The sequence below is a fragment of the Scyliorhinus torazame genome, chromosome 8, assembly GCF_047496885.1.
Source record: "Scyliorhinus torazame isolate Kashiwa2021f chromosome 8, sScyTor2.1, whole genome shotgun sequence".
Lineage (NCBI taxonomy): Eukaryota > Metazoa > Chordata > Chondrichthyes > Carcharhiniformes > Scyliorhinidae > Scyliorhinus > Scyliorhinus torazame.
The window spans coordinates 156265144-156281455 of NC_092714.1; the positions used below are offsets into that span (position 1 = coordinate 156265144).

A 16312-nucleotide genomic window follows, 5' to 3' on the forward strand; every position below is an offset into this window, starting at 1 on the left:
CATATTCCCCAGCCCCTTAGTCAGCTCCTCCAGCCCTACCCCAGCCCCGCCACCTGCCCCTCCTCTACCCTCGGGAACCTCAGCCGGTTCAGAAAACTCGGCTCCTTCAGCGCCTCCCAGACCACCCCTACCTGCACCTCCCCATTATCATTAACCTCTCGGTATCTTTCAATGCACCCCCGATCCGCTCGCTCACCTCCTCATCTGCCAGCAAACCCACCTCCAGGTGTCACAGCGGACGCTGGTCCCTCTCCTCCCCTAGCTCGAGCTCCACCCAGTGCGGGGCATCGTCTGAGATGGCGATCGCCAAATACTCCGTGTCCTCCACCCTCGGGATCACCGCCCTGCTCAAAACAAAAAAGTCAATCCGGGAGTAGGCTTTATGGACGTGGAAAAGGAAAGAGAATTCCCTGGCCCCCGCCCTAACAAACCTCCATGCGTCCACTCCTCCCATCTGGTCCATAAACCCCCTCAACACCTTGGCCACCGCCTGCCTCTTACCCGTCCTGGACCTGGAGCGGTCCAATGCTGGATCCAGTACCGTGTTAAAGCCCCCCCCCCCCCCATTATCAAGCTCCCTGCCTCCAGTTCCGGAATCCGTCCCAACATGCGCCGCATAAATCCGGCATCGTCCCAATTTGGGGCATATACATTCACAAAGACCACCCGCACCTCCTGCAGCTTACCGCTCACCATCACGTACCTACCTCCATTGTCTGCCACAATGCTCAGCGCCTTAAACTACACCCGCTTCCCCACCAATATCGCCACCCCTCGAATCTTTGCGTCCAACCCTGAATGGAAAACCTGCCCTACCCACCCCTTTCTCAGCCTAACCTGGTCTGCCACCCTCAAATGCGTCTCCTGGAGCATGACCACATTTGCCTTCAGTCCCTTCAGGTGCGCGAACACCCGGGCCCTCGTGACCGGCCCGTTCAGGCCTCTCACATTCCAAGTTATCAGCCGGATCGGGGGCTCCCCCCCCCCCCCCCCCCCCCCCCCCCCCAGCCGATTAGCCATCTCCCTTTCTAGGCCAGCCACGTGCCCGCGCCTCCCGCACTCCCCGTTCCCCCCAGCGGCAGACCCCTGCCCCGACTCTCTCTTCAGGCTCCAGCTCCCCTTTGGCCAATGCAGCAGCAACCCAGTTCCCCCCCACCCTCAGCTCGGTCCCCCCCTAGCTGTGTGCTCCCCCCATAGCATTCCCGTAAGCACTCCCGGCTGCAACGTTCCAAATTTCACCCCCTTCCAATGCAGAGCCACCTTAGCCCGATTGTACCCGGCCCTCTTCTTGGCCACCTCCGCTCTCCAGTCCTAGTATATCCGGACCTCTGCATTCTCCCACCTGCTGCTCTGCTCCTTCTTTGCCCACCTTAGGACACACTCCCTGTCCACGAAGTGGTGGAACCGCACCAGCACCGCTCGAGGCAGCTCGTTGGGCTTGGGCCTCCTCGCCAGGACTCAGTGGGCCCCCTCCAGCTCCAGGGGCCTTGGGAAGGCCCCCGCGCCCATCAATGTGTTCAGTATCGTGAGCACGTATGCTCCAGCATCCGACCCCTCCACTCCCTCCGGGAGACCCAGAATCCGCAGGGTCTTCCTCCTCGACCGATTCTCCATGTCCTCGAACTGCTCCTGCCATTTCTTATGCATCGCCTCGTACACCTCGGCCTTCGCCGCCAGTACCAGGATCTCGTCCTTGATGCACAATGTCTCCTGCTGACCCCGGCCGCTCCCGCCACTCCATCGACACCCCCAGTGTGAGAATCCCCCTCTCCCCCCCCTCCTGTCCATCAGCGGGCGATCCTCTCCAGCACCACCCCTCCCCCTGACCATGCCCCTTCCTTCCCAAGCATGGGAAAAAGCTTCCCCCCTCTGGCGCAGCTCCCTTTCGTGGCCTGATCCCAGCTCCCCCACCTCGGGCCTCCCCTCTCCCCTTCCCCCCAATGGGGCCCCCTCTTCCAACCACCGACGCCCACACTCTCACCAAACCCCCACTACGAACCATCTCACCCTACCCCACCCAGCACCCAAAACAAAACAGTACCAAACAGAACAGAACATCCCCCAAAACACAACAAACACATCAATCCCCTCCCAACGTCCCCTCGCAACCGACCCTCAATCCGAGCCTAACTTTTCGTCCTAGATAAAGGTCCACGCCTCCTCCGGCGTCTCGAAGTAGTGGTGACGGTCCTTGAAAGTGACCCACAGTCGCGCCGGCTGCAACGTTCCAAATTTCACCCTCTTCCAATGCAGAGCCGCCTTAGCCCGATTGTACCCGGCCCTCTTCTTGGCCACCTCCGCTCTCCAGTCCTGGTATATCCGGACCTCTGCATTCTCCCACCTGCTGCTCTGCTCCTTCTTTGCCCACCTTAGGACACACTCCCTGTCCACGAAGTGGTGGAACTGCACCAGCACCGCTCGCGGCGGCTCGTTGGGCTTGGGCCTCCTCGCCAGGACTCAGTGGGCCCCCTCCAGCTCCAGGGGCCTTGGGAAGGCCCCCGCGCCCATCAATATGTTCAGTATCGTGACCACGTGTGCTCCAGCATCCGACCCCTTTACTCCCTCCGGGAGACCCAGAATCTGCAGGGTCTTTCTCCTCAACCGATTCTCCATGTCCTCGAACTGCTCCTGCCATTTCTTATGCATCGCCTCGTACACCTCGGCCTTCGCCGCCAGTACCAGGATCTCGTCCTTGATGCACAATCAATTGCACAAAGACTAAAGTTGGGTACAACTGTGGCTTTATTACAGTCAGATGCGAGGCCTCCTGCTGCAGCTGGCGAAATGGCAGGGCACTGGAGGTCATGCATATTTATACAGTGCCCCCTGGGTGGATCCAGCTGGCAGGATCTACCGGCGAACCTGTAGTGGAGGACCTACCTTACATTCCCTATTACAGTGGATCACCACATTCACCCCCTGTTAAAAATGAGTCCGGCGGGGGTGACGTGAAACTATATACAATTAGTGCAATTATGTACAGTGGTAGGGAAAGAAAAGTCCATGTGGACGGTCCGGAGTCCGTCAAAGGTTCAGTCGGTCTGGTGCTTTGGTGCCTCGTTGGGAGCGGCGTAACGGTGGCGGCGAAGTCGGTGGTGGAGGTGGCACCGATGGCGGTGGTGGCGGTTCTGGCCAGTCATCGGGGAACTCCGGGAGCGTGCAGAAGTCTTCTTCGTCCTCTTGTGCGGAAAAGGGGAGGGGGGGGTGGTCTGGTGGGGTCAATATTGGCGGCGCGGTGGGAGGTGGGGGGGGCGCATTGGTGGGGGTGTGTGTTGGAGTGGAACCTGACGGTGCCAGGTCCCTGAGTGAGACAGTATCTTGGCGGCCGTCGGGGAACTCAACGTTGGCATATTGAGGGTTGGCGTGGAGCAAGTGAACCCTGTCCACCAAGGGGTCCGCCTTGTGGAGTTGGACGTGCCTACGGAGAAGGACAGGTCCTGGAGCAGCGAGCCAAGTCGGGAGTTACACACCGGATGTGGACTTCCCGGGGAAGGTAAAAACACGTTCATGGGGTGTGTTATTAGTGGCGGTGCACAATGGTGACCGGATGGAGTGCAGAGCGTCAGGGAGGACCTCCTGCCAGCAAGAGGCTGGGAGATTCCTGGACCGTAGGGCCAGCTGGACGGCCCTCCAAACCATCCCATTCTCCCGTTCTACTTGCCCGTTTCCCCGGGGGTTGTAGCTGCTGGAGGCTATACCCCTGCTGAGCAGGAACTGACGCAGCTCATCGCTCATGAATGAGGATCCCCTGTCACTGTGGATGTAGGCGGGGAAACCGAACAGAGCGAAGATGGTGCTGAGGGCCTTGATGACGGTAGCAGACGTCATATCGGGGCATGGGATGGCGAAGGGGAATCTGGAATACTCATCGACCACACTGAGAATATACATGTTACGGTCGGTGGAGGGGAGGGGCCCTTTGAAATCCACGCTGAGGCGTTCAAAGGGGTGGGAAGCCTTCAGCAGGCGCGCACGGTCCGGCTGGTAGAAGTGCGGCTTGCACTCCGCACAGACCTGGCAGTTCCTGGTGACTGTCCTTACTTCCTCGACGGAGTGGGGCAGATTGCCAGCTCTGACCAGATGGTACAATCTGGTGACCCCCGGGTGACAAAGGCTGTCGTGTAGGGCCCGGAGTTGGTCCTGGGATCAAAGGCAGCCAATCGCCCAAAAAGAAACATCGTGAATCACCCAAATTCGCAGGGTGGTCTAGAAAAAAATTATATTAACGTGGGGAAGTGCCTCAGCTGGATTGGTCACATGTCAACAGCTGCAGGCTTACCCTGTCGCCAGTTTAATAAGGCTCGGGGAGTCCAAAGTAAGTAAAAGTACATGACATTTAATTTACAACAATTATATACATGAGTACCGGTATATCCTCAGCAGGTTCCCTCTCCTGTCAGTCGGCTCCAGACTGGCCGACCTTTTATACAAATCCCCCTCATGGGGGAGCTCATACTCCTCAATGAGCACGGGGAAAACAATCATCCCCACACTATATGTCCAGTGCTAGTTATCACAGTGGTTAGGGAAGATTTATTCAGCGATTGTAGGCACAGGAACAGACCCAACCAGTTCATGCCGAGATTCACGTGATGTGTCAAACTCATGAGAAACTGAGATGGAGTGGATAGGAAGGAGCTGCTTCCCTGAGCAGAGACGTTAAATATCAGTGGATACATATTTAACAAATCTGTCAGAGGGGAGCTGAGGGGAATTTATTTCCACCCAGAGATGGGTGGGGGTCTGAAAGTGTGGGACAGTTAGAAACTCTGATCACAGCTAAGAATACCAGGGTGATGTACCATCAATTACCATGAGACAAGAATGGTGAAACAATCGAGGCTTTATTGCACAAGATGTTGTGCCTCCTGCAGCTGGAACCAGAATGGGAGCAGCGCAGGAGAGCTGACACTTTTATACGTCGCCTGCTGGGAGGAGCCAGCAGACTGGGATTTACTGTGGTACCTGTAATACAGAGGCAGTAACGTAATATATGCAATGTGTTACTAGTGGTGTTTACCACATTCACCCCCTGTTTAAAAAAGAGTCTGGCGGGGGTGAAGAAAAACATTACAGATTGAGTCTGTCGGGGGCTCTGACCCTCCGCTGCGATCGCCTCAGCCCTGGTGGTGATGTGGGCACTGACATGGTCACCTGCGGTTCCGGGAGCGTGTTGTCCTCTTCTTCGTCACCCTTAGTGAATCCAGTGAGGGGATGGATCCTGCTGGGGTGGGGGCTGCGGTGAGGTTCGCTGGTGGGAGGGTGGGTGGCGCAGGGGTGAATGAGGCAACCAGAGGGGGGAGAAGTGGTATCAGGTCGGGGGTTGTAGGTGGGGACCTAGCAGGTGCCAGGTCCCGGAGGGAGACCGTGTCCTGTCGCCCGTTGGGGTTTGCCACGTAGGCGTACTGCGGGTTTGCATGGAGGAGGTGGACTTTCTCAACCAAGGGATCCTATTTATGGCTACGCACATGGTTCCAGAGGAGGACGGGTCCAGGAACTGTCAGCCATGTTGGGAGCGAGACCCTGGAGGTGGACTTCCTAGAGAAGGCAAACACACGTTCATGAGGGGTCTCATTAGTAGCGGTGCACAGGAGCGACAGGATGGAGTGGAGCGCGTCGGGGAGGACCTCCTGCCAGTGGGAGACCGGGAGATTTCTAGAATGAAGGGCCAGCAAGACAGCCTTCCAGACCGTCCCGTTCTCCCTCTCCACCTACCTGGAGAAAGAAATAGAATGAATGTGTGATTGGATCCGCCAGGCTTGTGTACAGAAACAGTTGGTACAGTCCATTGCTTGTAAAAAACAAGTTTCTTTATAGAGGTATCCTTGCTCGAAGTTGCACTGATTGTTGAACGCAGTTCCATGACTGAAGCTAATCAATCTCTGTGTATATTACAGCAATGTAGATTAAAGGTGAATTTTGTCAAAACAATGAGTATTGAGTCAACTGATGCATGATTTGAAGCCCCAAGAGAAATCAATGCATTTTCAATGACTGTACTTGAACTACAGATACCTACAATCATGATACACTCGATCATTACATTCTATTGTCACTTGTTATGGGCCAGGGTTTAGAAACTCCAAAATATGTTATGAAGTCCACATGACCGCCTTATGTTGAATTTGGCTAAGATGAGCACAAGAGCCTTCCCTTCAGCTGTGTTTTATCAGTCTTCCCAGACACTTTCATCAAAACAAGCTTTATTCTAAGAACTTAGTTAACATATATGTACAAACACTCAGCAAGAATTTTTACCAATTACAATCATAAAGACACAACCCAGCTACAGTAATCTGTGTATAACACTTAATGAATCCCCCCTTAACTGTTCCAATTCAAGAACAAAATCCACTAAAACAAAAAACCCTATTCAAAGGCGTGGACCAGCGCACTGTATTCTCACTTGACTAAGACTGGTCTTCCCTGAATATCTCTCTTAAGTTATCAAACCCGGTAGCCACAACCTGTTCACTTCTGAAACGGTTTTTAAAAATAAAATAGAGATTGCCTTATGTTGAATTTGGCTAAGATGAGCACAAGAGCCTTCCCTTCAGCTGTGTTTTATCAGTCTTCCCAGACACTTTAAACAAAACATTTCTTTCACCTTGTCTGTAGTCTACAGCAGTCAAAAACTGAAAGCGAAACCAAAAAACCTCTCATAGCCACAGCCCAGCTCCACCCACACAATCACATCACTGAAGTCATGTGATAACACAGAAACGTTTCTTAAAGGGACACTCACATGACACACTAAATGTCTCCTCTCCTTGTGGCTTCCATAAATTCCTGAAATCTTCAAAAACTCTATCTTTACTTATGAACAGAAACTGAACTCTAACAATCATCCTGCTTGGTTGTTAATACAAATGCAGTTTCTATTTGAATATCAAATCTGGTTTAATTTTTGAGGCAAGCATATGTGTTAATGGCAGGATCAACCTGGTATGTTTCAGCTCTAGTTTTGCTCACAAGCCTGTTGTGAGGCAATTAATCAAATGTCTTTTCGAATCCCTGTGCACCCTCCTCAATACTCTCTGCACATCACCAAAACATCAACCAAGTTATGTAAACGGGTTTCCACTGAACAAACAGAGAAATAGCAATTGGAGTTTAATCCGGACAAATGCGAGGTAATGCATTTTGGTGAGTATAACAGAGTGGAAATATACCGTAAATAGCAAAACTCTTAGGAATATAGAAAGTCAGAGAGATCTGGGCGTGCAGGTCCACAGATCTTTGAAGGTGGCAACACAAGTGGACAAGGGAGTCAAGAAACCATACGGAATGCTTGCCTTTACTAGATGGGGAATTGAGTATAAAAACTGGCAAGTCATGCTCCAGTTGTAGAGAACCTTGGTAAGGCTGCACTTGAAATATTGCGCAAAATTCTGGTTACCACACCACCAGAAGGATGTGGAGGCTTTGGAGAGGGTGCAGAGGAAGTTTACCAGGATGTTGCCTGGTCTGGAGGGTGTTAGCTACGTGGAGAGGCTGAATAAACTCGGACTGTTTTCATTAGAAAGACGGAAGTTGAGGGGTGACCTGATAGAGGTCCACAGGTTTATGAGGGGCATGGATAGAGTGGATGGGCAGGCACTCTTTCCCAGGGTGGAGGGGTCAGTCACCAGGGGACAGGTTTAAGGTCCGTCGAGCAAGGTTTGGAGGAGATGTGCAAGGCAGGTATTTTACGCAGAGGGTGGTGAGTGCCTGGAACGCGTTGCCAGGCGAGGTTGTGGAAGCAGATACATTAACGCCATTCAAAAGGCATCTTGACAAACATTTGGATAGGATGGATATAGATGGATACGGCACAAGGAAGTGCTGAGGGTTTTGGCAAAGGTGGTTATCATGACTGGTACAGGCTTGGAGGGCCGAGGGCCTGTTCCTGTACTGTATCAGAACATAGAACATACAGTGCAGAAGGAGGCCATTTGGCCCATCGAGTCTGCACCGACCCACTTAAGCCCTCACTTCCACCCTATCCCCATAACCCAATAACCCCTCCTAACCTTTTTGGTCACTAAGGGCAATTTATCATGGCCAATCCACCTAACCTGCACGTCTTTGGGCTGTGGGAGGAAACCGGAGGAAACCCACGCAGACACGGGGAGAACATGCAGACTCCGCACAGATAGTGACCCAGCAGGGAATCGAACCTGGGAACCTGGCACTGTGAAGCCACAGTGCTAGCCACTGTTCTACCGTGCTGCCCGTTGTTCTTTGTTCTGTTACATCATTGTTGGGAGCTTTGTAATTAATAGAAGATTGCTGTGAATGAAAAGAAAGGGCTGGTCACAAAATGCCTTCAAATTTGGCAGTGATTATAGACAGGAACTGACCTTTTGTCCCAAAATGACCCGATTGCTCTAGAGACAAAGGGTTTTGTCACAAGCTACAGTAGGAACACTGGTGCAACCCCAGTGGCCTAATGGATAAAGCACTGGTGTCCTCAACCAGGGATTGTAAGTTCAAGTCCCATTTGGGATGGAGCAGTTTTGAAATTTGTTTTCCTTCCAAATGATCAATCAATTGGGCTCTTCCTGTGCCGCAACATTTTCTCTCACATCTTTTTCATTGGCACAATCCAATACAATGTTTTTACTAAACTGTGTGTCATCCCCACATTCAGGCAGTAATGTCACCTGCACTTTCCAGCCAAATACTGTCCCTTTAAGTCCTGTCTTCAGTTTATCCAACACCCCAAACACAGTTGCTAATTTGAGTTGTGGGGGTGAGACCCACACAGACACGGGGAGAAGGTGCAAACTCCACCTGGACAGCTGCCAGGGGCCGGGATCGAATCCGGGTCCTCAGCGTTGTGAGGCAGCAGTGCTAACCACTCTGCCACTGTGCTGCCCGTGAGTTCCTGATTTGCTGAGTGAACTTCAGAAGGACATAGACAAGTTCTGGAGTGGGCAGAGAGTTGACAGATAATGTTTAATGTGGAGAAGTGTCAGGTGATGTATTTTGGGAGGAAGAACACAGAGAGACAATATAAAATAAGGAGTAAAATTCTTAAAAGGGTGCAGGAGCAGAGGGATCTGGGTGTATATGTACCTGGATCATTGAAGCTGGCAGGGCAGGTCGAGAGAGCAGTTCATTAAGCTTATATTATGCTGGGATTAATTAATAGGAACATAGCGTACAAGAGCAAGGAGGTTATGCTGAATTTATACAAGACACTAATTAGACCTCAGTTGGGGTATTGTGCACAGTTTTGGACGCCACACTATAGGAAGGATGTGAACACATTGGAGAGAATGCAGAAGAGGTTTAGAAAAATGGTTCCAGGGATGGGAAATTTAAGTCACGTGGATAGGTTGAAAAAGTTGGATCTATTCTCTTTGGAGAGAAGAAGGCTAAGAGGAGATTTGATAGAAATGTTCAAAATCATGAGGTGGCTGGACAGAGTAGATAGGGAGCAACTGTTCCTGCCCATAAAAAGATCAAGAACAAGAGAGCACAGATATAAAGTGATTTCCTCGTGCATTCTCCATGGCAATACTTTGACCATTCAGAGTCAAGTTGCCATCTGATCAGCTCCCTTTCCTCGTGCAGTAGAAATTTGGCATTCTTGCATCAAAGGGACTTGGGAGTCCTTGTTCACGATTCTCTTCAGGTTAATGTGCCGGTTCAGTCGGCAGCTAAAAAGGTAAATGCAATGTTACCATTCATGTCAAGAGGGCTAGACAGAAGCACAGGTACAGCCCCAGTGGCCTAATGGATAAGGCACTGGCCTCCTCAGCCAGGGATTGTGGGTTCAAGTCCCATCTGGGTTGGAGCAGTTTTAAGAGCCACCTTGTGCAGCACTAGCAGTGATTACCCTCCAAATGAGCAATCAATTAGGCTCCTTCTGTGCACAAACCTGTTCTCTCACATCTTTATTGGCCCAAAGCAATGTTTTTTTTCCTAAACTGTGTGTCATCCCCACATTCAGGCAGTAATGTCACCTGCACTTTCCAGCCAAATACTGTCCCTTTAACTCTTGTCTTCAGTTCATTAAACACCTCAGGCACAGTTGCTGAGATGGCAACAGCCAATTACAACACACGTACAATTCACGTAATCACACTCTGGGATGAAATACACGCACACTCTTCTCCCAAACTGGAAGATGCTGCCTGCTCCGTCTCCTGAAATCCTTTTGAGCTCCTGACTCTCTGATTCAACTTCACAAGGATACAGACCTGTTGGTGGAATGGGCATGGAGTTGGCAGAAGTGTGAGGTGATGCATTTTGGGAGGAAGAACACGGAGGGACAATATAAAATAAGGAGTAAATTCTTAAGTGGGTACAGGAGCAGAGGGATCTGGGTGTAGATGTACCTGGATCATTGAAGCTGGCAGAGCAGGTGGAGAGAGCAGTTCATAAAGCTTATATTAATCTGTCTTTCTTAATAGGGACACAGAGTACAAGAGCAAGGGGGTTATGCTGAATTCATACAGACCTCAGTTGGGGTATTGTGCACAGTTTTGGACGCCACGCTATAGGAAGGATGTGAACACACTGGCAGAATGCAGAAGAGGTTTGCAAGAATGGTTCCAGGGATGGGAAATTTAAGTCATGTGGATAGGTTGAAAAAGTTGGATCTGTTCTCTTTGGAGAGAAGAAGGCGAAGAGGAGATTTGATAGAAATGTTCAAAATCATGAGGTGGCTGGACAGAGTAGATAGGGAGAAACTGTTCCTGCCCAATCAGAGCCAAGTTACCATCCGATCAGCTCCCTTTCCTCATGCAGTATAAATTGTTGCTCCCTACGAAATTTTGCGATGTGTTAAAATTATAAGGAGCCAAGATGGAGTGGAAAGGAAGGATCTGCTTTGCCGAGCAGAGAAGTTAAATACCAGCGGATATTAATTTAATTATTTGGACAGAGGGGAGCAGAGGAGAATTGAATTCCACCCAGAGGGGTGTGAGGTTCTTAAATTTTTTGAGAGTGTTAGAAACTCTGATCACGAAGTGTCAAAGCCACAGAGCAGTGGAACAGGAGCTGGATCAGGGGATGAGGCTGGATAACTCATTCAAAGCACAGACTAACTGACATCACATGGTGATCTAATCTTCTTTAAAAATATTCACAGGAGGTTGGCATGTGGCGCAGTGGATAGCACTGGGACTGCAGTGCTGAGAACCCGGGTTCCAATCCCGGCCCTGGGTCACTGTCTGTGTGGAGTTTGCACATTCTCCCCATGCCTGTGTGGGTTTCACCCCTACAACCCAAAGATGTGCAGGTTAGGTGGATTGTCCATGCTAAATTGCCCCTTAATTGGAAAAAAAATAATTGGGTACTCTGAATTTTTTTTTTTTAAATACTCACAGGAACCACATAACACATTCTGAGGAAAGCTGCCTGCTTGTCACAGACGATGGAAACTCAATTGCTCTTTGTCTCAAGTCAAAAGAACTCCCCACCATCCCTGGGTTCGGGGGCCAATGCCTTATCCAGTAGGCCACTGGGGCTGCACAGGTGAGTGTGTGCAGTTTGCTCTTTGCTCCTTTCTCTCCACATATTCAGTGGAGGGTTTGATGTGTTTGTGGGTCAGCCCTTTCCTTTCAAACACAACCTCATTGTACCAATTCCAAAGCTCCCAGTAATGATCGTGTATTGGATCTGACTGGCTCCTTTATAATAAAAAGTGAAAATGCAGGAAATTCTCAGCAACTCTGGCAGCATCTGTGGAGAAAGAAATCAAGCTAATGTGTGATTGGATAGGACGGGCTCGTGTACAGAAACAATTGGTACAGTTCATTGCTTGTAAAAAACAAGTTTCTTCACAGAGGTTTCCTTGCTCTAAGTTGCACTGATTCCAGACGGGAGTTCACTTGCTGAAACTAATTAATCTCTGTGTATTTCAGCAATGTGGATTAAAGATGTGAATGACACGACCGGCGGCGTATAAATGATGTCACCCGCGCATGTGCGGATTGGCCGGCGCCAACCCGCACATGCGCGGTTGCCGTCCTCCCCGCGGCCGCCCCTGGGGAATCTAGAAGTAGGGGTCACTGTTTAAAAATAAGGGGTGGCCCATTTAAAATGGAGAGGAGGCAAAATAATTTCACTGAAAGGGTTGTAAGCCTTTGGAAAACTCTTCCTGAAAATGCTGTGGAAACAGAGGACGGAATTCTCTCCTCCCCCCACGCCGGGTGGTAGAATCGCCCGGGCGCCGCGCGAGTCCCGCCATGCCGTCCCGACGCCCGCACGCGATTCTCCCCCCCCCCCCCAAAACGGCGCGGCGCGAATCACAGCTGGTCGCTGGGTGAATCGCCGCTTGCCGTTGGTAATGGGCGAGCAGCGATTCTCCGGCCCGGATGGGCCGAGCGGCCTGCCCAACACGACAGGTTCCCGCCGGTGCCATCCACCCCTGGTCGCTGCCGGCGGGAACAGCGCGTGAACGCTGGGGGGGCGGCCTGTGGGGGGGCGAGAGGGGTTCCTGCACCGGGGGGGGGGCTCAAAAGGGGCCTGGACCGCGATCGGTGCCCACCGATCGGCGGGCCAGCCTCTCTGAAGGAGGACCTCCTTTCCTCCGCTGCCCCGCAAGATCCATCCGACATCTTCTTGCGAGGCGGCCGCGGGGAGGACGGCAACCGCGCATGCACGGGTGACATCATTTACGCGGCGCCGGTCACGTCATTTACGCGGCGCCAAGGCCCGGCGCGCGTTATTGGCGCGGCGCCGCTCCGAGCATCCCGGGGGCGGGAGAATAGGGGCTGGGAACGGCCTCCGATGCCGGAGTGAAACGCTCCGGTTTTCACTCCGGCATCGGGACTTAGTCTCCCGATGGGAGAATTGCGCCCAGAGTCTTTGAATATTTTTAAGGCAGAGGTGGATATATTTTTGATAAGCAAGGGGGTGAAAGGTTATCGGGTTTATAGGTGGGATGCAGGTTTGAGGTTACTATCAGATCAGTCACAATCTTATTAAATGGTGGAACAGATTCGAGGGAATGAATGGCCTCCTCCTGTTCCTTGTTCATATGTTCAGAATCTGCCATCCTTACCTGGTCTGGTCCACATGGGACTCATACTTGACAATGTGGTTGATTCTTAACTGCCCTCTGAAATGACCTGGCAAGTCACTCAGTTCATTAGGGATAAAAGTGCCGTTAAGGCTGTAATAAATCTGCCATGATCTTATTGAATGACAAGAGCAGATGCAATGGTTGAATTACTCCTACATCTATTGCCTATCATAGAATCCCCACCTACACATCCTGTGGGACATTAAGGGGCAATTTTATCATGGCCAATCCACCTAACCTGCACATCTTTGGACTGTGGGAGGAAACCGGAGCACCCGGAGGAAACCCACGCAGACATGGGGAGAACGTGCACACTCCACACAGACAGTCACCCAAGGCCAGAATTGAACCCAGGTCCCTGGTGCTATGAGGCAGCAGTGCTAGCCTCTGTGCCACCGTGCCGCCCATGATGTATGATATACATCAGCGAGTCAGGGACTTGAAAGCATATAAGGAGGAGCAGGTAGCATTTGAACTTAGTATCTTCCAGTTTGGAGGAAGATTTTGTGTGTATTTCACCCTGGAATCTGCTAATGTGAATCATACGTGCGTTGTAATTGGTTGTTGACATCTCAAATTAGCAACTGTGCTTGAGGTTTTGAGTGACAGGAAATGTTGCTGAACAGGAACAGTCAAGGTTGGTTAATAAATTGAAAGGAAATCTATCCGCCAGGGCTGGAATGCAGCAGTGCTGGGAAAGCTGCTGTGGTGGTTGATTCTGGGGCAAAAGCTGCTCTACTCAGAATGGACTCAAACCCACAATCACTGGCATAGGAGGCCAGGACCTTACCCGTTAGTCCACTGGGGGTGTAGCAATGTTATTGCTGCAACTTGTTATTTATGGGAAGACAGTGGCATCATCATTATCTCTGGAGTAATTTTCTCGGACACCAGGTTCAGATCCACAGGTCTTAAAAGTCGAATGATATGATATGATTTGTCATAAAAACCATGTGGTTCACATTTGTCTTTCAGGGAAGGAAATCTGCTGTCCTTAACTGGGCTGTCTTACACGTGCAGATCCACAGCAATGTGGTTGGCTCTTAAATGCCCTCCAAAATGGGCAAGCAAGCCATTCAGTTCAAGGGCAATTAGAGATGGGTAGATAGCGATGCCCACAACCAATAAATAAGAATAAAACCCGTTTGTCTGCACTTACTTTTTATTCACAGCCATATTCCATCAATTCCAAAGCTCCCAACAATGTGACTGCCCCTTGTACATTGACAATTAGTTCATCTGAACCTCTTTCATTGTTTATTGTAGTCAGACTGATAGTGAAGACGTTTCTAGAAATGATAATTCAATACAAAACAGTTGTTTCGATAAATGCAGGTTAATTTAGGAAATTCATCATGGATTTGTTTAGTGCAATTTGTGATTAAGTAAATTGGTAGAGGTTTTGATGAGATAATAGAGTGTTGAGCACTGTGGTTGATGTGGTGAACATGGATTTGTAAAAGGCATTTGTTAAATTGTCTCACAGCAGACGCATAAACAAAACTAGGGCTGAAGGAATAAAGGGACAGTGACAACATGGATATAAAATTCGGTAAGTGACCAAAACAGATAGTAATTGTGAACAGTTGCTTTTAAGACTAGAGTGGGCAGCATGGCGCAAGGGACCCGGGTTCGATTCCTGGCTTGGTCACTGTCTGTGCGGAATCTGCACGTTCTCCCCGTGCCTGCGTGGGTTTCCTCCGGGTGCTCCGGTTTCCTCTCACAAGTCCTGAAAGACATTCTGTTTGGTGAATTGGACATTCTGAATTTGTGTACCCGAGCAGGCACCGGAATGTGATGACTAGGAGCTTTTCACAGTAACGTCATTGCAGTGTTAATGTAAGCCTACTTGTGACACTAATAAAGATTATTATTATTAGAAGGTTTGCTGTGGAGTTCTTCAGGGGGTGTCAGTGTTTGGACCCCTGCTCTTCCTGATACATCTTAATGACCTCAACCATAATGTGCACAATTTCAAACCTTACAGATGAGCTGAAACTTGTAAATATTGTGTATTGTGAAGAGGGTGATGTACAGCTTCAAAAGATTGGGATGATGCACAGTTTGAACATTGCATTGGATTATGACAGTGAAAAGCAAGAGAGAGAGAGAGAACAGTACCCACTGAGGTTAGTTGTTGAGTTAAAAGGAAAGCCACTTGTCTGTCATGAAACGTATGTTGATATTTGGTTCTGGCCAAAAACCCACTCCACCCAGATAGGACTTAAACCCAGGAGCCAACGCCTTATCCATTAGGCCATTGTAGCTGCACACAACACAAACTTGGAAACTTGTAACATATCTCTTTATTTCATATTACGGTCCCAGACCAGACCCCACAGTGGCTCAGACACTGGACACAGACCCCAATATTTTATTTTAATTTTGTAAGAATATGAGGAAAGGATACCTCACTCCAGGAGTGATGCCATGAAGAAATAGGGATATGGTATATTGAGGCAAACTTCATTACTAACACAGTATTAAAATATCTTTGACATCACACCAGAAAACAGCTTACAATTACCCCTTAATTAATAAAGGGAACTATGAGGATATGAGGCGTGAGTTGGCCTTGATGGATTGGGGAGAGTTACTTAAAGGGATGACAGTGGATAGACAGTGGCAAACATTCAAGGAATGCATGGAGGAACTACAGCAACTGTTCATTCCTGTCTGGCACAAAAGCAAAGAGGGTAAGAGGGCTAATCCATGGCTTACAAAGGAAATTAGAAATAGTATCCGATACAAGGAAGAAGCATACAGATTGGCCAAAAAAAATAATAGGTCTGAGGATTGGGAGCAGTTTAGAATTCAGCAAAGAAGGACAAAGGGATTGATTAAGAAGGGGAAAGTACAGGACAAAAGGAAGCTTGCAGGGAACATAAAGACTGACACCAAGAGTTTCTATAGATATGTGAAGAGAAAGAGATTGGTAAAGAGAAATGTAGGCCCCCTACAGACAGAAACAGGGGAATGCATAATAAGGGACAAAGAAATGGCTGAGTAATTGAATACATACTTTGGTTCTGTCTTCACAAATGAGGACACAAATCAGATCCAGGAATGTTGGAGAATGAAAGGTTTAGTGAGAGGGAAGAACTGAGATAGATCAACATTAGTAGAGAAATGGTGCTGGGAAAACTGATGGGATTGAAAGCGGATAAATCCCCAGGGCCTGAGAATCTGCATCCCAGATTGCTTAAGGAGGTGGCTCTGGAAATAGTGGACGCATTGGTGGCCATCTTCCGGGATTCTATAGACTCTGGAACTGTCCCTGAAGATTGGAGG

The 16312-nt window shown here is 49.8% G+C and overlaps 1 non-coding gene across 1 annotated transcript; it reads left to right on the forward strand.

The window, feature by feature from the left end:
• The first annotated feature begins 9709 nt into the window (after positions 1–9709).
• Positions 9710–9787, forward strand: trnar-ccu (transfer RNA arginine (anticodon CCU)). The gene has a single exon. It is a non-coding gene; the product is annotated as a tRNA-Arg (tRNA).
• The last annotated feature ends 6525 nt before the right edge of the window (positions 9788–16312 follow it).